We start from the raw sequence: 22,831 nt of genomic DNA, 5'->3' as shown, positions 1-22,831 counted from the left end.
TACAATTGTGAACATTTTTGCAGCCACCTGTCTAGAATGAGGACATGATGTTTTGGGGGGAAAGCCTCCAAAGATTACAAACGTGTTCAGACAGGTAGTATAAGAGGTGATGTTTTTATATACTTTGGCCCCAAGCCATTCAGAGCTTTACAATTTGACATCAATACTTTAAACTGCCCCTAAAAACTGACTGGAGGCCAGTGTTGCTTGTATTGATCAGTTTAAGTTGATATCATAAAGCTGTGTTTGAGAGTAACTAAGGTTTCTAAATTGTCTTTAGAGGTATTGAACATGCAATGTACTGCACCAATGTAATCTAGAAGTTATTATCTCATATATAAGATGCTAGACTATCTCTCTAAAGAAGCTTGCATGTGGTGTAATAAAAAGTTATTCTAGTGAAACCACCTTTGCTTCCAGTGACACTGATGGATCCATAAGCAAATCATATGGTTCCACAAAGCAATACATCTGACCTTTTAGGGGGAGACATCTCTGATATGGGCAAGAGGCTTAGTCAAAAAAAAGTATTGTCCTGTATGGATTGAGATTCAATTTTTCAGATACGACCTAGTCTTTTATGATATTCCAGTTCTCATTCAGAATATCCACTACCACTTTGGCTTAGATTAAAAGATGAATATAACACCACACTCATTTTTGTTTAGATGTTAAATAACGTGGTAGGATAAAATTGAATTCTCCTAGAATTTCCTATATACTAGCTACTACCGTCTGTGAGCAAGATGGGTGGTTTAAAATATTTGATAAATAATTTAAATAACAAGAGAACAGACTGCCATATGAAATGGAGAATTCTCCACCACTGTAGGTCTTGAAACTGAGTGTGGATAGCCATCTGTCAGAGGTGAACTGCATTGGATCCTGCATTGTGAAGATACCAGATAACGTCTAGTATCATTTCTGAATCTACAGTTCTGTGGTTCTATGAATTCCATTTTAGGATCAGAGTATAACAAGTCCTTATCTCCCTAAAATTGTTTATGAAGATGCACAAGAGATAGGAAATAACTTTCTTTATTACTCTCACTGCCATGTAGAATTCACAGTGAATTCTCACTTGTATTCGTTGAAATTCATGGAGGAAATTCTTCCTCCATGGTGCTCTAGCTATTGTCTCATTTGTTTAATTGCCTTTGAGTTTGAAAAAAAATAGTTAAGGAGAAGAGGGTACTTGGGTGCAACTGTGTCACTCTTCTAGGTGAATTTTATATTCTACAATATGATGAGAGCTTCAGTGGGATGAGGCTTAATATCTGGGGCAGCAATTCTCATAACTTGGCCCCATTCTTCTCTGGTAGGGCCTCCATATGTCCTCTAGCAGAAGAGAACCAAGGCATCTCTTGATTCTTCCTTGTCTTCTGTGGATGTTCTCTCTGAGAGGAATGAAAAAAAATCTTTAGAAGGGGGTTTTTAATCAATGAAAAATGTTTGTAAAAACCAAATATATCTTACATTAATTTAGGTAAACTCAATGCAGGAAAAATACCAGGAAAAATTCATTAGAACTTAAAAGCCTAGGAAGATAATTGCCCCAGTAATATTGGAGTAAGGCAAATCTCCCTAGAGAGAGACACTATTCTCAAGTACTGTGCTATAATTGAAAAGTCTATCTTATTTCATTCTTAGTAGTGGAAAAAAGCTGTATTATTTTTTTGTGAACCAATATAAAGTTATACAATGCTTCGGATATTTTATATTGTATATTAAAAATAAAGCATTTTGGTTAGTGCTTTGAGGGAAGAATGTTTTTTTCTCCAGCAAATTTTCTCGTTAATTGTCTTTTCTTTGTTCCATTTTGCTGTTACCAAAATAATAAAAGCCCATACTTTAACTATACAATTGTCTGTAACAGCTATTATTTGTAAAAGTACATTTTTGCATGTCCTAATTGAACCAGGAAAGTTTTGTAGAACATGTCACAGGTACAAGAAACAACTAAAACATATGTAATTTCAGGGCATCTGAGAAAAGTGGATTAACCTATGGCTTAATGTATCTCTTGCCCTACTGCCCTGTCCTTTCCAAAGCTAATAGAAGAGAGTAGGATGAATTTACGCCATATATAAGTTTCCAAATCAATAAAGAACAACTTTCAGAAATTAAGTAAATTCCTGTTTTCATAACTAGTAGAATGAAAGGGGGAGAAAAATACTTAGGACTCAAATAATGCAGATAGTCCTAGCTCATTCAGTAATTGTTGAAAGTCACAGCAATGCTGAAAAGAAATGGACATGCAACCAGTCCTCAAAGTTCCAGGCATCGCAGCATCCCTGCATCATGTAATCTCCATTTTCTTCCTGCAAATAAAAGCAACGTGGAAGCCGACAAGGAAGGTTGCAAGTTGCTTTGATAGGTCGCTTTTGCTGTTTTTTCTCCATGGTATACATATCCTGGCCTGTGTGTGGCTTCTGCCACCTTCCCCAAACACCTGGGACTTCCACCTATTGCCATGCAATGACCCACACTGAGATTACAATGGCAACCAGGACTGCTGGAGTATTTTTTGCTAAGCAATGAGGTCACATAACTTCACATTTTATGAAGTTGTTGCTTAGTGATAGCAGTCCCAGTCCAATTGCTGTTGTAATGTGAGGATTATCCGTATTTTTTTGAATGGCATGGCGTTTTGATTATGTCCACACTTTAAAATTTGTGAGGTGTTAAAGTACAAAGAAAACTAATCGGAGGGGTTTTAGGGAAAAGGCATTTTGTAAAAATTAAAATATATCCAATATTCATTTTATACCACCTTTTAATGATTCAGTTTCACTCTGCTATTTTAAGAAGGTACAGCAAAATATGTATAACTTGGTTTACAGGTGGCCTTTGACTTAACAGCTGGTTGTTTAACAACCATTTGACAATCACACTAGCCTCAAAATGGGAATTTCACAGGCCAAGAAGCACTTTCAGCCATCATAAAATGTTGTGCCACCCGCCTCCACCTCAAACTCCTCCTCACCTTGAACAATCACTGAGGAGGCAACAGTTGTGATCACAAGGGGCTTAGTGGGGAGCTTATGATGCTGCTGCTGAAAATCCTGGGTGTTTGCAATAGAAGGCTTGGAATGAAGGGATAGCAATGGTTTATGGACTGCATTATTGTACAAAAACACTGCGAGAGGTAATTCTGAGGCCAGTTATTTTGGCTTTAAGTAGAGTAACATCTTAAATATGTTTGGCGTCTAGCATATATCTATTATACTTCCTCTTGCCATCTTTGTGTACAGATAATCATTTTGTGTCTTCATAATATGACTATTTGTATCTTATGGATTGCTTTCCATTTTTTGTTCTGTTTTCCTCATAAAGCCTGCAGCTGATCGGCTGATTTACAATGTTTATAGGCAAGTGGCAACATTGCCATGCTGCATAATTTATTGTATATATGGGAACCATTCTTGCTTAAATTTGGTTAAAGTTCTGTTGTAAATATATACTGTTTTGCCTTGTTTCATATTCTCCAGGTTATATGACATTGTTTCTATACAATTGTTGTAAACTTGACATTTGTATTAAGATACTAACAAAGTGACAAACATATCTTCTTATAAATATTTTCATATTGTTAGGTTTTCATAATGAAAACCTATATTGCATTTCATTCCACATCAACACCCAGCTCACTTGGAAGCACCTAAGTACATTAAAGATGATCTCAGAAAATTTTAAATACGTCTGAACCTGCATTCTGTTGTATAAGAGACAACAAGGAAACCACAGCTGTAGACTAAACTGAAAAGTTGGGGGGCAGGAAATATATAGAAAACGTGCTATGGCAAATCTCTTCCATGTAGTTGCCAAAAACACATACAATCAACTCAACGGAGACATTACTGTTTTATTATTATTGCAGCTGGTGTTATTTTAGACACCATGTATTTTTCATTTTGGTTTTAAACTTCCATGAAAAATAGCTAGAAAAGCAACATGTATTATATTGATATCATTGCTGTGTGGTCTTCTAGATACTTTAGACTGGGAAATTGAAAAACCATCCCAAACTAAGGAAGAGGCAAATTATTTGCATGTTGTTGCCACAAAAATTACACAAACATATTCATCAAGTCACCAGAAAGTGAGCTCAGCTTTAATGTGGATTTTAAATGAAAAGGCTAACTTCATATGAGAGATTCAGAGATTGGTTGTCATATGCACAAATACAACATTGTGAGATGCAAAAGATGAAATTTACTTGCTTTTGAAAAGCAATATGACTTGGGGCAAGCAAGATGAGAAGGACCCTTTTTAGGATGCAGATGACAATTAAATATTTCTCATGGCAATTAACTAAACCACACTGTTAAAATGTTTCTTGTATTTTTATAGTTTAGGAGTTGAAAAGTCACTTCTTGTCAGAGAAAGAGCATGCCATGCTTTCATGGCAAGTGCAATGGTCACATCCTGAAGAGAAAGGATGTTATGATAGGAAGCTGCTAATGATAAGGACATTGTCAGAAGTGGATTAGCAGAGCAGAAGAATTGCACTGAAGAATTGCTTTCTTTGATAAAGTCTTCAAATCAATTAGTATGCAGTATATGTATTGGTCACTATTTACCATTGGCTTCCTTGGGATTTATAAAATACATGTTAACTTTATACAGTAAGGTGATAGACGGCGATAATGTTTTGCCTGTGGCATTCATAACACAAGTGGAGATTGGAATTCATGACTTAGTGAACTCTCCAATACTACTGGATATTCTTGAACTGTAACTTAAAGAATCTGCAGCCAATGTAAAGAAGCGACACATAGTTCCAACCAGTGACGGGCGGTCATTGGAGGCAGGGGAGGCAGAGCCTCACCTCTCATCATGAAATAATAATATAATAATAATAATATCCACAAGGGAGTTTCATATATATAAGAGGAAGAGGAGGGAGGAGGAGGAGCATGCGGGGGGCGGTGCCAGCTGGGCAACCGGCGGAGGCAGGAGGGTTCTCGGAAGCGCCAATAACCTTCCTGCCTCTGCTGTACTTTGTGCGCTCCTCGTGACTGCAATAGACGTCCAGAAGTGGCAGGGGCTTGATGACGTCGCCGCAGCTGCCATGCACGGACGGACGGAGGTAGCGAGTGGCGCCGATCTTCCATCGCTCGCTCGCTCACTCTCTTCCGCACGGACACCTCAGCGCCACTCTGGTTACCTCCGTCCAGCCGCGCCCAGCAGCGACGTCGGCGACGTCATCAAGATGAAGTGGCTTGGAGGCAAAGCGCTCCGCAATCCTTTTCTGTGCGTCTGGCGTTTAGGTAGATAGCCGGATGTTCTAAACGCCAGACGCACAGAAAAGCAGCTGCTGTTGGGGATCACGGAACGCGAGCCGGTGAAGCACGCTCAGGAAGGCGGGGAATGGGATCACTATCCCATTCGCCGCCTTTCTGAGCGCGCTCCGCCGGTGAAGCACTCCGCAATCCTTTTCTGTGCGTCTGGCATTTCAGGAAGGCAGGGAATGGGATCACGATCCCATTCGCCGCCTTTCTGAGCGCGCTCCGCCGGCGAAGCGCTCCGCAATCCTTTTCTGTGCATCTGGCATTTCAGGAAGGCAGGGAATGGGATCACGATCCCATTCGCCGCCTTTCTGAGCGCGCTCCGCCGGCGAAGCGCTCTGCAATCCTTTTCTGTGCGTCTGGCGTTTCAGGAAGGCGGGGAATGGGATCACAATCCCATTCGCCGCCTTTCTGAGCGCGCTCCGCAATCCTTTTCTGTGCGTCTGGCATTTCAGGAAGGCAGGGAATGGGATCACGATCCCATTCGCCGTCTTTCTGAGCGCGCTCCGCCGGCGAAGCGCTCCGCAATCCTTTTCTGTGCGTCTGGCATTTCAGGAAGGCAGGGAATGGGATCACGATCCCATTCGCCGCCTTTCTGAGCGCGCTCCGCCGGCGAAGCGCTCTGCAATCCTTTTCTGTGCGTCTGGCGTTTCAGGAAGGCGGGGAATGGGATCACAATCCCATTCGCCGCCTTTCTGAGCGCGCTCCGCAATCCTTTTCTGTGCGTCTGGCATTTCAGGAAGGCAGGGAATGGGATCACGATCCCATTCGCCGTCTTTCTGAGCGCGCTCCGCCGGCGAAGCGCTCCGCAATCCTTTTCTGTGCGTCTGGCATTTCAGGAAGGCAGGGAATGGGATCACGATCCCATTCGCTGCCTTTCTGAGCGCGCTCCGCCGGCGAAGCGCTCTGCAATCCTTTTCTGTGCGTCTGGCATTTCAGGAAGGCAGGGAATGGGATCACGATCCCATTCGCCGCCTTTCTGAGCGCGCTCCGCCGGCGAAGCGCTCCACAATCCTTTTCTGTGCGTCTGGCGTTTAGGTCGGCGTCGCTGTGGCTACATCCGGCCGGCCGGCTGAAAGAGCGAGCGAGGCAGCCTGATCAAGCGAGGCAGGCTTGAGCGGGGTAGCCTGATCACGGTAGCCTGATCAAGCGGGGTAACCTTGAGCGGGGCAGCCTGATCAAGCGAGGTAGGCTTGAGTGGGGTGAAAGCGCAGCCCCTTTCGTTGATTTCCCATTCACCCCGCTCAAGCCTTGCCCGAGGAAGCTGGGGATCGGGCTTTGGGTTGGTGGGAGACCTTGAAGGAGTGGGGGGGGAGAAGGGACTGGCGCTGGTGGAGGAAGCAATGCTACGGGGATCAGTGCACTCCGCGGTCCCCTTAATGTTCACTCAGGAAGGTGGAGAATGGGACCACGTGTGCTGGAGGCTGAGGCTGCCTCAGCCTCCTGCACACGTGGTCCCATTCCCCGCCTTCCTGATGACGTCACCAGCCTCCCCAGCCATAACCCTCACCGCACGTCACTGGTTCCAACATATTGTAGGGATTGAGATCGGCAGGCAAAAACTCATGGCAAGACAGAAGCAATAAATAAACTCTGAGCAGGTGTCTTTATGTTTCAAGGCCCTGAAGATTTCAGTTGATTCAAAAAGACAAAAGGGAGTCCTATAATTTAAATTCGGAAGCAGACATATATTAGCCTTCAGTTTTGTATATTGTGGTAGGCATCTCTTCTGCATGCACATGACTTCTTATTTGCAATAAAGGAAGCTAATCCAAATGGATCTTTAAGCTTCTTCTATAAGAAAGTTAAGATTTATTACCATCCCTGACATATGCCTGAGTGGCAGCTAATAGGAAAAGCTGTCCTAGAGAATAACCCAGGAGTGTTAACCCCCCCCCCCCAAAAAAGCTCTGTTTTTGCTGGCAGAGGGCTAGCAAAACAAACTAAAATCAAACCAAACCAAATGGAGAAATGTTTCTCCTTTTGCATTTGAACATCCAAGAGTGGACAGGAAAGGAGAAAGGGAAAGAAGGAAAGAAAAAGAAAAAGAAGGAAAGATGGGAAGAGAGCAAGGAAAGAAAAATAAGGAAAGAGGGGAAGGAAGGAAGGAAGGAAGGAAGGAAGGAAGGAAGGAAGGAAGGAAGGAAGGAAGGAAGGAAGGAAATTATAATGAGAGGGAGGGAGGGTCTGAGGGAAGTCCTGCCTTAGCGTTTGGCCATCACAGGTGCCCCTGACATGAGTGACGTTGAGCTAACCACGGCTACCATGGCCATGCTCCCAGTCATACTCCTTTGCCCCTGAGAACAAACACAACCCTGATGCTGCCCTCAATGAAATCAAGTTTGACACCCTTGGAATAAGCATTAAGGATTATTATATCATATTTAATAGAACAAAAAATACAATTTATCCGACCAATTCAAGATCTTAAAATATATGGCTACAACTCTTACTCAACGGAGATATCAAACACTAGAATTTCTGTACTTAACTGTATTAATTAGACACACTAATTCCTAATGAAAAGATAGCAATCCACAAAAGTAAGGTTTGGTATTTTTTGAAAGGGATATTATTCTTTGTGGACTCCGTCCACAGGATGTCAGCATCCTGTTGTTGTTGCACCAACCTCTGTAATAATGAAGCAATGACACAATAAGCTTTTTGAGAATTTAGTAAGCTGTTGGGATGAAACCACCTGTCAGAAGAAAGAGATGGGAGGTGACAACAACTTAAGTGCAACCATTAAGCTTTATTATGGAGACCTTGGATTTGTTCTTAATAGAGGAAAATTAGCAATGCAAATATTTCTACTTACCAATTATCTTATATATAAATAGAAGGTTGCAGATCTGCACAGTTAATACCAGTCATGTTGAAACCTTTTCTCAGCAGTTCACCAGAAAATGGTACTTTATTTTCAAGTCTATATTTATGGAGTTCAGAGTTCCTAGTGAGGGGGATGGAAAGGTGGAAATAGATTTAATGGGCTATGCAGAGTAAATGTATCCTTTACTCCTGTAAATAGAATGATTGAAATACATATATTTAAAGTAAATACTACATTTAGTTCAACATCTCCATAAATTAATATGGAATTTATTAATATTATGATACTCTTCTGAGGCGATACCCACATTTTAAACAAAATTAATAAGAACCTACTAATGGGAAGGATTTGTACTTAAGAGTGTGAGTCCCTGAACATTCAGAACACATAGAAACACATCTGTGTTTATAGATGGTGAGTTGAATTTGGTTCTGTACACTCCTACAGAAGCATAATGCAGTCTTAATCATAATTTACAATAAATAATGTAAAAGTGTTTTTTTTTCTTGAAACTATAAATGTTCTTACAACATTAGCAGTGGTAACAGCAAAAATGCTAACCAGCTGTGTTTTTCTTATTCGTACTTAGAAGCTAACGTACTGGTATGTTGGATCCTCGCAGCGTTTCTTTACATGGCTAGGTCTGAACTTATTGAGGTATTCTTGATTTCAGGAGCATTTTACCCCTCAGGCTGATATAAGCAGTACTGATATTTAAGGAACTTCACACATAATACCATGTTTCCCTGAAAATAAGACAGGGTCTTCCCAAAATAAGTGCTTGGCCTTATTTTTGGGGAGGTCTTATTATTTTTGAGGTGCAGGAGGCAGCAAGTGTGGTCACCTCATGCCTGCTGCTGTGTTGCAATATTTTCAGGGGGGCTTATTTTAGCACATGTGCTCAAAAGCTCCATTGGGCTCATTATCTGGGGAGGTCTTATTATTAGGGAAACAGGGTAGTTCAAAAGACCAATAAGCAATAGTGAATGATTTGTGGTTAATTATTTATTTATTTATTTTATTCAATTTATAAGTCGCTCCCTCTCCACAAAGGGACTCGGGGCGGTGTACAATCAAATATACAAGCATATGGCACGGAGGAGGTATACATAAAAACATTTTACAATTCATAAATAATAATAGTAGCCACAAAGTTAAAAAAGCAGTAACAATAAAATTAACACCAATTAAAATACCCTAAAATTTAAAAATTTATAGTTTACAATTGCCAGGGGGATTAGAGAGTAAAGTTCTAATTAAGCCAGGCCGGCTAGTTGGAACAGGTGGGTCTTGAGTTTCTTGCGGAAGGAGCGGAGATCGGTAGTTGTCCTAATATCGGGGGGGGAGGTCATTCTAGAGGGCTGGGCCCATCACAGAGAAGGCCCTACTCCTGGGCGCCGCCCTCTGGCATTGCTTAGTGGACGGCACCCGGAGGAGTCCCTCTCTGTGAGAGCGAATCGGTCGCAGGGATGTATGGGGCAGGATGCGATCCCGCAGGTAGCTAGGTCCTGTGCCATGGAGCGCTTTAAAGATGGTAATCAACACCTTGAAACGCACCCGGTAGACCACAGGGAGCCAATGCAGCTCGCGCAGGAGAGGTGTTACATGGGAGTACCTCGTACCCCCCATAATTGCCCGCGCGGCCGCATTCTGGACCAACTGTAGTTCCCGGGTGCATCTCAAGGGGAGCCCCATGTAGAGAGCATTGCAGTAGTCCAGACGGGACGTCACCAGCGCATGAGTGACTGCGCGAAGGGCATCCCGGTCCAATAGGGGGCGCAATTGGCCCACCAGGCGAACCTGGTGGAACGCCCCCCTTGCCACGGCTGCCACATGGTCATCCATAGACAGCCGGGCATCTAGGAGGACACCCAAATTGCGCGTCCGGTCCACGGGGGCCAGTTGCTCGCCCCCAATGGCCAGCGATGGAATCAACTGGTTGAACCGGGGGGCCGGTAGTCACAGCCACTCCGTCTTGGAGGGGTTGAGCTTAAGTCTGTTGTCTCCCATCCAGACCTGTACGGCTTCCAAACACCGGGACATCATTTCGACGGCCTCGTTGGGGTGGTTGTTAGCTTATGGTTGTTTCTAGAAATCAGTCAAGGAAAAATATATAGGTTGGTGTGTTTGTTTTTAATTCTTCTAGATGAGGCCAGAGTAGACAGTTATTGTTGAAGAAGAATCTAGAAAGGCTTTTTTTCTTTGGATATGATGTATATAATTGAATGCCCCAGAAAAATCTTGTTTAATGTAAAACATGGTTATATAATAGTATACTCTACCTTTGAATTAGTTGCAACCCATGCCAGGATGACAGTGGTACTTGAGTAGAAACTTAAACATTGTTTTATTGAACTTCACTTGGTATCTGTATGGAAGGGGCTTGCCAGTGATTTTTTAAAGAGGTTTCCAGTCTTCAATTTCTGGTGATATTCAGATAAGGCTGAATTTCTTTATAAAATATGCCAGGTAGTAGGAGGGAGATTTTGCCACCTAAATGCCAATACCCAGGAGAATATTGTTTGTTACTTTGAGAAACAACGTGGGGTTCATTATTCTATGGAAAAATGTGTTATTTCGGGGTCCATGATACTTTCTTCCAGAAAAGTGGCCTTTCACCATATTAACAATGAATTCTGCTTCAGGAAAATGCCTTCTTTAAAAATATGAAGTAGGTAAACATTTCTATCCCCTGCTCATACCCTTGAGAGATGACTGAAATGAGTGGCGGCTTTTATGCAAGAAAATATTTTGTAGCAAGAAGCTTCCCTGTAGTATATACTGGTTTGTTACACGTGTTGATCTGATAATATTTCTCAAGGGGCTAGTTTGTTTTTTTCTAATGTTGTGAATTCTTGTTTCTTTTTCTTCATAACATATCTAGGATAGAGAAGTATTATATTAGTTTGGACGAGAAATGGAAACTTTCAAATAACTCTGCAAGCACTATTCAGCTACACAAACAGAGCTTCAGGTCCCTCTTCCTTTTTTGGTTCTATCTTCAGAGGATATAGTTGTTTTTATGGCCTTATTGGCATACTACTTCAAGATTAACCATCTTTCTGCCAGCAATAATGTTGCTTCTCCTAATACAGATAGTCGTTGACTTACAACAGTTTGTTTAGTGACCGTTCAAATGACAATGGCACTGAAAAAAGTGAGTTGTGACCATTTTTCACCCTTAACAACCATTACAGCATTCCCATGTGATCAAAATTCTTGGTAACTGATGCATATTTATGATGGTTATAATGTGCTGGGGTCATTCAATCACTTTTGAGATTTTCCCATTGTATCTCCCTATCCCAATAGATTGGGCAAGAGGGACATGCTTTGGGTCCCACTGATTAGGGATGAAATGTAGCAAAAACTAGGAAGTGTGTCTTTTCTGTGGCTACACCTGCACCTACATAATACTTGGCCTTAGATTGGTCCTCATCTCACTCACCTCTGCAAAATCTTGAAGACTATTTTCCCAGGCATGAAGGTTATGAGAGCAATTGCTTGCATAAGTTTTCTTCAGGAACCATTTTATGCCATTGATACCATTTTTGTACTGAATTTATAAACTTTTGTTAGCCATCCAGAGTCACATTATTGAAATGGACAGCCATGTAATACATTTAAAGAAATAAAGAACAAATAATAATAGCATCTACTTTCTATATTTACGTCACAATAAGTCTTAAGCAGCACTTGAAGTTAACTTAGAAAAGGAGAAACAGTTAAGATATATACAATTTCATACCATGTTGCCAATTTATCAAGGTTGTTACTGAATAGACTATAGTAAGATTTTATTTCTTCGCCTTTTGTTCCCAGGTGGACCGTGTTCAAAGGAACACTCAGTAGATAGGAAAATGGAAGCTGGTTGCACAGCACATTGGCCTCCTTTTATTGTACAACATGAATATAAATGCAGATGTTTGTAAAATAAATGAGAATATGGAAGATACAGAGTTCACCATAGTGAAATGTTTGCCACATAATTATTCCCCAGATGCAATATATACAGTACTTATAGGCTAGTTTTAAGTTGGTTGACTTGATGAAGATAGGGACAATTGCTTCGTGGTGCAAATCAGAGGTGGGTTCCTACAAGTTCGGCCTGGTTTGGCCAAACCGGTAGTGATATGCTGGCCTGGGTCACAGAACCGGCAGCAACCCAAGCTGGCCACACCCTCAAACTGGTTCCCCGGTTGCCACCATCGCCATCTTTTTTGGGAGTTCTGCGCATGCACAGAACAATTTCCATTAAACTATGCATGCAAAGCGCGCACACGAGCGAACCGGCAGTAACACCGGCAAGTACCCACCCCAAATGGATTCTAAGGTAATATCGATGAGGTTAGAAGTTATATATATTCGAAGTTTTATGTTTATAGTGAGCAGAAATACAAAATGTTCCAAAACTGCCTAGGACATTTCAGTGCATTGGTAATGTTAGACAAAACTTCACTGAATTTCTAGTGTGCAAGTTTCTCTGTAGGATTCTCACTGTAAGGGGGTTTAAAAATGCCTCATGAAAAACTGAAAATTACTGTAAATGCATGTGTTAGGACTTAACAAAAATATTGCTTTAGGAGCTGACAGGTAACAAAAGACTACCTGAAGCATGATTACAACCTGCCTTCCCAAATTCAGTATTCATAATGTTCCTACATAAACCGCACAATTACTAGAGGAGCAGATCAGCAATGCCTTCTCCCTTTTCTTCCCCAGAGAGTAATTTTAGCTGTTACGATTTTGCAATAAAAATTTTGTATCTAGGAAAAGTAAATGCCTCATTCTTACTAGTCATGTTCATCATACAAACAACCCCGATTCTTACAACATTGTACATGCAACTTTCATTGAAGGTATATGTCTGCATTTAGCATGTGCTGTGCTTCTGGTCTGAAGTGGAAATGGAGCTTTAGAGTGGATATGGATGCACATCCCACATTTTTTGTGTTTTTTTTTTAAAAGGTGGATATTTTCCTGGGTTCACATAGTAGCTATGCAGTCCCAGCAAAATAACATGTATGAATGAACAAAGAACCCTATTAGCACATGCTTAACTCACTTAATATTTATTTTCTGGTTTTTTTGTGGCTACTGGAGAAACCCAGGGTAAAAAATATATGGTTTCTCTAAGGAGGTATTGATAGATGTCGAGCACCTCTTCAGCTTCAGATCCAAAGTGCACCAGGTATCCAATTTGTGTGTACAATAAGCAATCTGAAATGCAAAGGTCTTCTCGTGTAATTGAATCAAGTTGGTTTCCATATAAATTTAGATTATTCAGCATTCAAAATTGCATGAAGGCCTATATGTGTACAATTATATGTTCAAAAACGTCCATGGAACATGCATTCGCACTATGCAAGGAAACATTCACCTTTGAGTGACATCTCTATTGAGACTTCTGGGGTTAGAATTGACTGATCAACATTGCTCACATAATGAATTGTATTACTTGTTATTATCTCCAAAGAAAACTTGTCTCTACATCACTACTGTTACACTTAATTTCAACAAATTGTGGAGATGACTGCAACCTTATCTTCCCCTCGCCTAACCTATTTCATGTCAAGTGGAGAGATGGTGCTCTTTTCTTTTCTTTGACCCTAACACTTAATGTCATATAGTAAAAGGCTAACAACTGCTCATTATCTTCTCAAATGGCCCTCTTTCTTTGGAAGTCATAATCTCACTTCAAATGCGTAGAGCCTAGCAAAGTTTATTTTGCACACCATTTATGTTTTTATATGTAACATATTCATAAGTATGTAACTTTTTTATAAAAATAATTTAAAAGCAAGATTGTCTCTGGCAAATATTTGACAGAAGGAAGATATTGGAAAATTATGGTAACTCAAGGATCTGGTACATTTTTAGTTTGAGGTTTCATTTCAAGGAACATCTGAGCTCTATTATGAATAATACAGCTGTACCTAGCAAATTATAAAACAAAGAAAATAAAGGTAGGCCTCAAAGGACCATGTCATTTACATGTCATCTGTTTTCTGGGAGCTCTTTTCACCCCAAGATCAATCAGAAATGAAGAGAAAGTGCATCTGGCCTGGTTCCCCTAGCTGAAGCTTACGTTACAAGAATAAACTGATACCAGAGAAAGCTTGCCATGGTACATATTGCTTTTGAAGTCCAGCCAAGATTCATTTGAAGGACTGACCAACTAAATATATTTAATCTAACTAATGACTCCAAACCATCAGCAATGTGACTAATGTTAGGGAAGGAGGCAGCAAGTGCCTTATTTCCTGTCGGGCAGAACATTAGGAACTAATATTCATAAAATCCTTACCTCTTCTGCAAATAATTTTTGTAAGTTCAAAACTGTAAATTTACAGTCATAGGGTGATGGTGTTTGGAAGAGTGCAAGAAAATAACATAGAAACAAGAAATAAATCCGATAAATATAATATATTGTAAATTATTATTATTATTTACAAATTTTTACCTTAAAATTTATTTCTGGATGCTGGTCCTGAATGTTGAAGCTAATAATGTTATTCCTTAAATCCTATGCATAAGATCTGTGAGTTCTGCGTTTCAAACTCCAGTGGAGCTGCTCTTGCCTACTTCCAATAAGGCTTCTCCTTAGAGAATAGCTTGCCCCTGTAGCTCTGCTCAGGATTTGTGTAAAAATAAGACTAACTTACACGTATCTGATGTGAATGTTTCTTTATACTACAGACGCATCATCTGGATCTGATGATTAAGGCAACACTTCAGAGCTGTTCAGAGCTTTCTAATTTTACACTAAAAACACATAGCAAAGTAATATTCCCTATTTAAAATTCTCAGGGGCCCAGAATTAAGACAAAGTGCCTTAGAGCAATTTTAACTCTCAAAAGAATTCGTCATCAAAGCGACAGATGATAATTCAGCTATAGATATGTGCTTAGTTCATTGGCTTGGCATCTTCCTATCACTCAATGGAAAGAAGAAAATAAATGAAGGATGTGGAAAGCTACAGCACAGCAGGGAGAAGTCCTGAATAAACAGAAGAGAAACAGTGCTTGTAAAATAATGCACAAAATATAAATAGTTGTGTTCTCCCACTATATGGAAAAAAGCGGAGTGAGCTCTTATCACTTGCCTCTGTTTTTATCCTCCTAGCAGTTCGAAACCATGTAACAGTCAAGTAGATAAATAGGTACCACTTCGGTGGGAAAAGACTGTGCTTCGACAAAGCACTACATAATAGTACTTTCAGCAGTACAAATTCAGTCGGTTTCAGACCTACTTGAATGCAACACTTGAATGAGAGATGATGGTGGGAAATGCCCCAGATAATGCTGCAGAATACCATCAAGCCTTATGAGGGTGGAGCTAATCTTCCTTCTGTGGTGTTCTCTGTATAACACAAGTGTGAACACTTTGAACTAGCAATCATTGGCAGGCAAACAACTACTTTGCAATAGCTCTGTAGTCTCCTGGCTAATATAACATCACCATACAATAAATAAATAATAGAAAATAGTCTCACAAAATCTTTCTACTACAAAATTCAGTTCTTGTCAGGTGTAGAATCTGGATTTAAACACTATTGGTGTCTATGATTCTCCCAGCATCTAATTGTTTGACTTATCTTGCTTTGCTATTTCTGTTTTTAATCTTATCTGATACCTTTTAAATCGGAATTGCTAAAGAAGGATACGTATGCACAGGTACAGTATAGGTGGTACCTTGCTCAGTAGTAGTAACTGTGAAAGGGATCTTGGAGTCCTAGTGGACAACCATTTAAATATGAGCCAGCAGTGTGCAGCAGCTGCCAAAAAAGCCAACACAGTTCCTAGGCTGCATCAACAGAGGGATAGAATCAAGATCACGTGAAGTGTTAGTACCACTTTATAATGCCTTGGTAAGGCCACACTTGGAATACTGCATTCAGTTCTGGTCGCCACGATGTAAAAAAGATGTGGAGATTCTAGAAAGAGTGCAGAGAAGAGCAACAAAGATGATTAGGGGACTGGAGACTAAAACATATGAAGAACGGTTGCAGGAACTGGGTATGTTTAGCTTAAGAGAAAGAAGGACTAGGGGAGATATGATAGCATTGTTCCAATATCTCAGGGGTTGCCACAAAGAAGAGGGAGTCAAACTATTCTCCAAGGCACCTGAGGGTAGAACAAGAAGCAATGGGTGGAAACTAATCAAGGAGAGAAGCAACTTAGAACTGAGGAGAAATTTCCTGACAGTTAGAACAATCAGTAGAACAGCTTGCCTCCAGAAGTTGTGAATGCCCCAACACTGGGAGTCTTTAAGAAGATGTTGGATAGCTATTTGTCTGAAACGGTATAGGGTTTCCTGCCTAGGCAGGGGGTTGGACTAGAAGACCTCCAAGGTCCCTTCCAACTGTACTATTGTATTGTATTGTATTGTATTGTATTGTATTGTACATGCACATGTTTATTTTCATCTAATACAAACCATCAGATCCAGAAAAAGAAGCAGAGATATATATTCAATGCCATCAGCATCTGCTCCGATTATGCATCTAGAAAGAAGAATTCAGTGACCCCTTCACATATTGCATTATAGGTTATATTTAGAATTGAAAAGTGTAAGCATCATATAAATAGATTTGTCACAAAACTAAGATTGCTTACTGTTGAGCATAGGTTTGATAGTAAGCCTTTGAATTTTAGATTGTATATGAAATAGCTATGCCCTTTGTAACCATGCATGCTAAAGATATTTATATATTGACACACAGTTTCTGTTTATAAATGTTCTATTTTAAAATAATATGGTACTTTGAGGAAAGAACACATTTTCAAAATGAATGGATGTCGCTAAAGCTTTGGAGATTGATTTTACAATTGGGAGAAAATGAGAGATTTGCCAGGCCTTCAGACTTCACTGACTGTCATTTAAAGATTCCCCCCTTCCCACGCTGTCTAATTCCAATGCCAGATGCTATATTGTAACTGGATAACAGATTCAGGTATTATATAGTATATCCATAGTGATGACATTTGGGGCAGTTAATTGTCAGACAGGTGTTACAGAACCTCAAAATAAAAATATGGTGAAGGACATTTGAATCAATTTTGCTACAAAATTTAGCATCACTTAATTGTGGCACTAAAGCTACCTGAAATTTATTGGATGAAGATATACTCTTGAGGTTTGCCTCCTGGATCTCAGGTCTTCCGTCAGCTACCGTGACGGGGGATGGGTGGGAGTGATTATTAGACAGACTTCAGCAATAACCAAATAAGCTGATTTTAGAGTTTTATGATATGAGTGTATCTCTACTGGCTGTTGGGGCATACTAGGGTTATTGGTGGTATAATGTCCATTTGTTAATATATTGGCAGACAACAGCCTTTCCGGGAGTCCTAGATTTTAAGGGTTATGGATAGAGTTTCCCAGGATTTTAATTATCAACCTCTGTGCTTTGGGTTCTTTTTTAAACCATGCCACACTCACCACAAATACAAGGACAGACACTGAATGGGTGATTTCCTTATCTTTTCATAAAGGGTTGGGAAGATCTTTTATTTTGTAAAAACAGACATATAAAAATGATATGTGAATGCTTCCTATAACCTACTCTATTGCCATCTCTAGATACTATTATATTGCTAATATTACTATATTCAATACTATTACCTGTTTGCTATTACTGCTGTACTGACACTGGAAAGAAGACTCAAATGGAAGGGAAAGAGAGAAACAGGTGCTTGAAATTTTTTTCCAAGCAGGCTGATCTTCCATAATGAGGTCCAAACATAGCCAGTAATTCATGATTTAATAACTATATGCCTAATCCAAATTTCAGTCATGTAACTAGCCATATGTTGAACCTGGAGTTTACATTGGAGCAAGTGAATGATCTGGATGTAAAGGATGTTACTATTGGTCCTTTAGCAGGGTTGGTTCATTTCCTGGTTCAACTGTAGAAGTATCACTATTCATCAGTTGCCCCATTTTGGCTGCCAGAGGCACTGGGGGCCAGTCCTTTGCTATTTCCGGGCTAGCTCCAAGGGGCAGATTTAAGCACCCTGTGGGCCAGATCTGGCCCACAGGCCTTGAGTTTGACACCCCTGTCTTTAAGGAAAGTGGTAAAGAAGTCATCAATATCTGTCCACCCATCTCAATGGTGAAAGGTATTGGAGAAGGGTTTTGGGTACAAATGAAATTATAGATGAACTAAATTATCTAACTATCTTTCATCCAGAATTCAGATCTCTGCATAAAACCAAACCTGCATTGGTTATCTTGATTGATTACCTTCATTAGGGCTTGGTTTTGGAACATATACCCCTTTTTCTCCTATTAAACCTATTTTTATAGCAATCTTCATGCCTTTTAATATTTATATAAAATTGCTGAAGCAAGCTATCCGTCCCTCTGTGGGCTGAGGTATTTTCATCAGTATGCTGATGATGGAGTACTCCTGATTTAACAACAGTAATTGGGATTGGCAACTCCAACATTAAGCAAAATGATTGTGCCAATTTACAGTTGCAGTAGTTCCAGTTGCCATTGTTAAATGAATCCCATGCAGTCATTAAGTGTAATGTCACGATTGCCATTTGCATCTACCTGCTGCTTTCCCTGTTGCCCTTGCTTGTTGGAAGTTGGAAGTGAAAACTGCAAATGACAATAGGATGCCATAATTAAAGCCAGTTGCCAAATGTCTGAATTACGATTGACTGTTGAGATGCTGCAACAAACACAACTTCAAGGGACAGTCATAAGTCTTGTTCAATGCTGTTATAGCTTCAAATGGTTGCTGACCAAGTGGTCATTAAGCAAGGACTACCTATACCAAGTTTTGTGTCGCTTTCCCAGACTAGACAATATATAATCTTCATCCAGCACCTGGAGGCTTTCAGGAATCGGAGAGAGAAAAAATAAGCGTGGACTGAATTCAAGTAAGATGGAATTGTTGATTATCCCAAAATATCAGGGCTTAAGTTTTAATCATAATTGCACTGATGGGGCAGGGGCATTCCTTATCATCCATTGGGATTGTCATGAATTAATGGCTGCTGCAAAAGCAGTAACTGGAGGCCATGGCTGAACCTTTGCTCTGCTTAAGCTGGTACAGAAGTTGTAGCTTTTCTGGATTGACCTTCATATCCTGGAAGTTATAGTATGGTAATGCATTCTAGATGGGGCTGACTTTGAAGACTTAGAAACAGAGTCATTACAAAATTGCTCTAAATGATTTTATCCCTGCTCTTATTATATTATAAGTCACCCAGAGTCACTTGGACAGTGAGATTGGTAGCATATAAATTTAATAAATGAAAAAATAAAATGCAGAGGCTATTATAATATAATACATTTTCTGTAGTAAGTTGATGATTATTAATATGAATTTGAACCCAATTCAGACTGCTGGTTTTGACCTATAAAGCCTTTTTTGGCCATGTCCCAATGCACCTTAGGGACTATCTCCTCCAAAGTGATTTTCCCCTGCCTGGCCTGTTCCAGGAAAGTGAGAAAAATTAAAGGAAAATGGGCTCAGGGACAGTCCTTTTTTATGAGGACCACAACTTAAATTGTCTTGAACTTTTCTGGTACCTTCTCTAATGGCTTTTCCCAATGGCCTTTTGGTTTTACGTCAAAACTAGACTGTAATTTTTCTATTTTTCTATTCCGATGCTATCTGTGGAAGCTGGGGATCATGTTGTTGCTATGTGGCTATTTCTGTTGCATTTAGTTGAGTCATGTTGGAATTTCTTAGAAATAATTTCTGAAATTTATAAACTGAATTGAGCATTGGTATGTGGCACCATAAAATATGTATTAAAAAGCACAATGTGATTAAAATTTAACAGTTCAGTAAATGTTGAAGGATGTTTGGGAAATACTTTCCAGAACTTTTCCCACACATATCTGTGGTATTCTAAACCATAAACAAGCATACCTGATTCAACATTTATTTAAGGGCCCAGCCTTTGGTAGTGATGGAGATTCATTCCACTTACTGAAAATAGTGTTCTTCCTTGGGACACTTTTGATAAATGATATAACCTGACCTGTTCAAGGGCCAACTCTGTTATCTATCTAGCCTTCCCATCTACTTGAAAGTATAAAATACACAGATACTTTCTCTCTTCTTTGGTCAGAGTACAATACAGAAAAACTCTTTTCATGTCAATAATTTTAGTCTTCAAAGATTTGCTCACAAACAGCATGAATTGCTGCACTGTCGTTAGTAAACAACAATAACTCTTCTAATAGTTTGTAGTCCCATTAGATTCACAAAACTATAGACTACTACATCTGTGAGTAAATTAAATGCATACTGCTGGCTAAGTGACTTTCCAGTAAACTTTTTCATAGAAACTACAGTTCCACAAGTGACTTAATATCCTTTTATTCTACATTAGTTTGTCCTGTTATGACATTTTTAGCTGAGATTCTACAATTCTAGAGTTTCAGACATAATGGCACAATTTTTATCTATTGGACCCTCTTTCCCCAAAAATAAGACCTCCCCGGATAATAAGCCCAATCGGGCTTGGGATCGCATCACTAAAATAAGCCCTCCCCAGAAAATAAGCCCTCCCTGAAAATATTGCAACACAGCAGCAGCTGTGAGGTGACCACGCTCGCTGCCTCCTGCACCTCAAAAATAATAAGTTTTTCCTGAAAACAAGGTCAAGCGCTTATTTAGGGGGTCAAAAGAAAATAAGACCCTGTCTTATTTTGGGGGAAACACGGTAGTAATTACATATGTGATGTCTACTAGTGATAGAACGCTAAGCAGTCGTATCTGCCATTAACTATTACAGTACACAATCAGTATAGATGGAATATTAATTCTTACTTATATTCTTAACTATTATTATAGATATGTTCTAAGGTCACTAATGGGTGCAAAACAGCAATGAGAAGCAATAGGAAGACAGCCTAAGGAGAAAAACGGGCACTTTAGAATTAATTTTTAAAAATTCTGAAGAAATTAGTAGAATGGGAGTTGTTCAAGTATGCAAGCTGCTTGTGATTGCAATTGTATGAAGCTTTGACTAAGTATAAGATTTGTATGTTTTTTGTGGATGCAGACTCATCTGGAATAAACCTTTTGCCTATTGGATAAAAAATAAGATTATAGTTGAGGTAATAAGTCTCTATTAAATAGCTTGCTGGTCTCTTTCTTGATCTCATTGACAATTAGAAGTCTATAACTAGAAAGAAGTTTGCCTGATGCATTTTTAAAGTAAATTCCATTCTTGTCAAAAAGAGATTTTCAATACCATAAAATTACTTTATGAACTTATTGTAGTCTTACTCTCTCACCAGTAATTTATCAATACATAGTCATCCATTGTACATAGTAGTCCTTAATATCCATTCTAGGTAGTCCATATTTGGTGACCTTCAAGTGATAATATAAATAACTTTATTAAGTAGACACAACATATTTGCTGCTCTTCTCCTTTCTAGCACATTTTCCAAAATTATATCCATCTCCAGAGAGCTAGATCTTCATATTTCTACACTAGGATAATTTGAGCCTGATCATTTGTTCCTGAATTGGAATTCCACAGTAATTTGCTTGATGATCCATGGTGGTATTTTCAATCCAACACCAGAGTTCAAAGGCATCAATACACTTCTGTCCTGCTTCTTTAAAATTCAACTTTCACTTCCATAGAGTGTCAGAAGTGTACCATTGCATTACCTATTTTGATCTTTTAATATGCATGTGGTCCTCAACGTATGACACAATTAAGCCCCAAATTTCCATTACTAAGCAAGACTGTCAAGTTTTGGCACCGTGACTAGTATTATGAGATAAACCCCAGGAGCATAACACAGTACACAGAGCCTTAATATAATTAATAGTGGTTTATATATACAGAAATATATACAGACAAACACATGGAGATAAATCCCTTACCATTCAGCTACCAACACAAGGAGAGAAAATGAAATACACGATGAGAGAGAGAAACCACCCTCTTATAGCCACCTATATATATATATATATACTTGTGTGGACCTCCCATCAGAGTCTTAAAAGGGTTATACCATAACTGCAATGAATCAGCCTCATTGCATTAGCCTTGCCTTACAGTGCATCACCTTACTGATTACAGCTTACAGCCTTTCATCAGCTGGCAACTATTAAATCCTCAGTACCTTGAAAAAGACAGTTGATAAATGAGTCATACAACCTTTTTGCCATGGTTGTTAAGCAAATCACTGAAAGTGTGAAGTGAATCATGCCATTGAGTGAATCTGGCTCCTTCCATTGACTTTGCTTGTCAGAAGGTCTCTGAGAAGATTGCAAATATCAATCCAAGGATTCCAGAACTTCAACCATTGTAAATCCATGCCAGTTGCCAAGCACCCAAAGTTTGATCTTGTGACTATGGGGATGCTGAAATGGTCATGAATGTAAAACTTGGTCATAAGTCACTTTTTTCAGTGCCATTATAATTTTGATCTGACATTAAATGAATGATTGTAAGCCAAGTCTACCTATAGACACATCTTTAGCAAAGCCTTCAAAGTTGCTCTACAAAGTTCTAATCTGCAGCATGTTTCTTAACTGCTTGTTCTTTGGCTATTAATGATTGACTAAAAGGCAGAAACTTTCTGGTACTTCAATTATTCATTTGACAAGTGTATTGTCATCATAGTTAATAACACTTTGTAAAATTCTGAAGATACCTGCTATGTTCTGTCTGGAGAAAACACAAATCCTACTTTGGCTGCATGGTGAATGATC

General features: G+C 39.5%; 1 protein-coding gene and 1 long non-coding RNA gene across 8 annotated transcripts in view; one reads left to right on the top strand and one right to left on the bottom strand.

The window, feature by feature from the left end:
* PTPRF (protein tyrosine phosphatase receptor type F) overlaps positions 1-22,831 on the top strand; it is a 549,550-nt gene that overhangs the window by 336,659 nt on the left and 190,060 nt on the right. The window lies entirely within an intron of this gene.
* LOC309389447 lies at positions 33-22,036 on the bottom strand. The gene is made up of 5 exons (XR_014174946.1): positions 21,998-22,036; positions 21,394-21,472; positions 10,404-10,614; positions 8,110-8,241; positions 33-1,397 (listed from the first exon to the last, which is right to left on the bottom strand). It is a non-coding gene; the product is annotated as an uncharacterized lncRNA (long non-coding RNA).

This window comes from Natrix helvetica, assembly GCF_964273705.1.
Source record: "Natrix helvetica genome assembly, chromosome: 3".
In the NCBI taxonomy this organism is placed as follows: domain Eukaryota; kingdom Metazoa; phylum Chordata; class Lepidosauria; order Squamata; family Natricidae; genus Natrix; species Natrix helvetica.
Note: the sequence above shows the minus strand (reverse complement) of the source record. Positions and strands in the feature narration are given on the sequence as shown.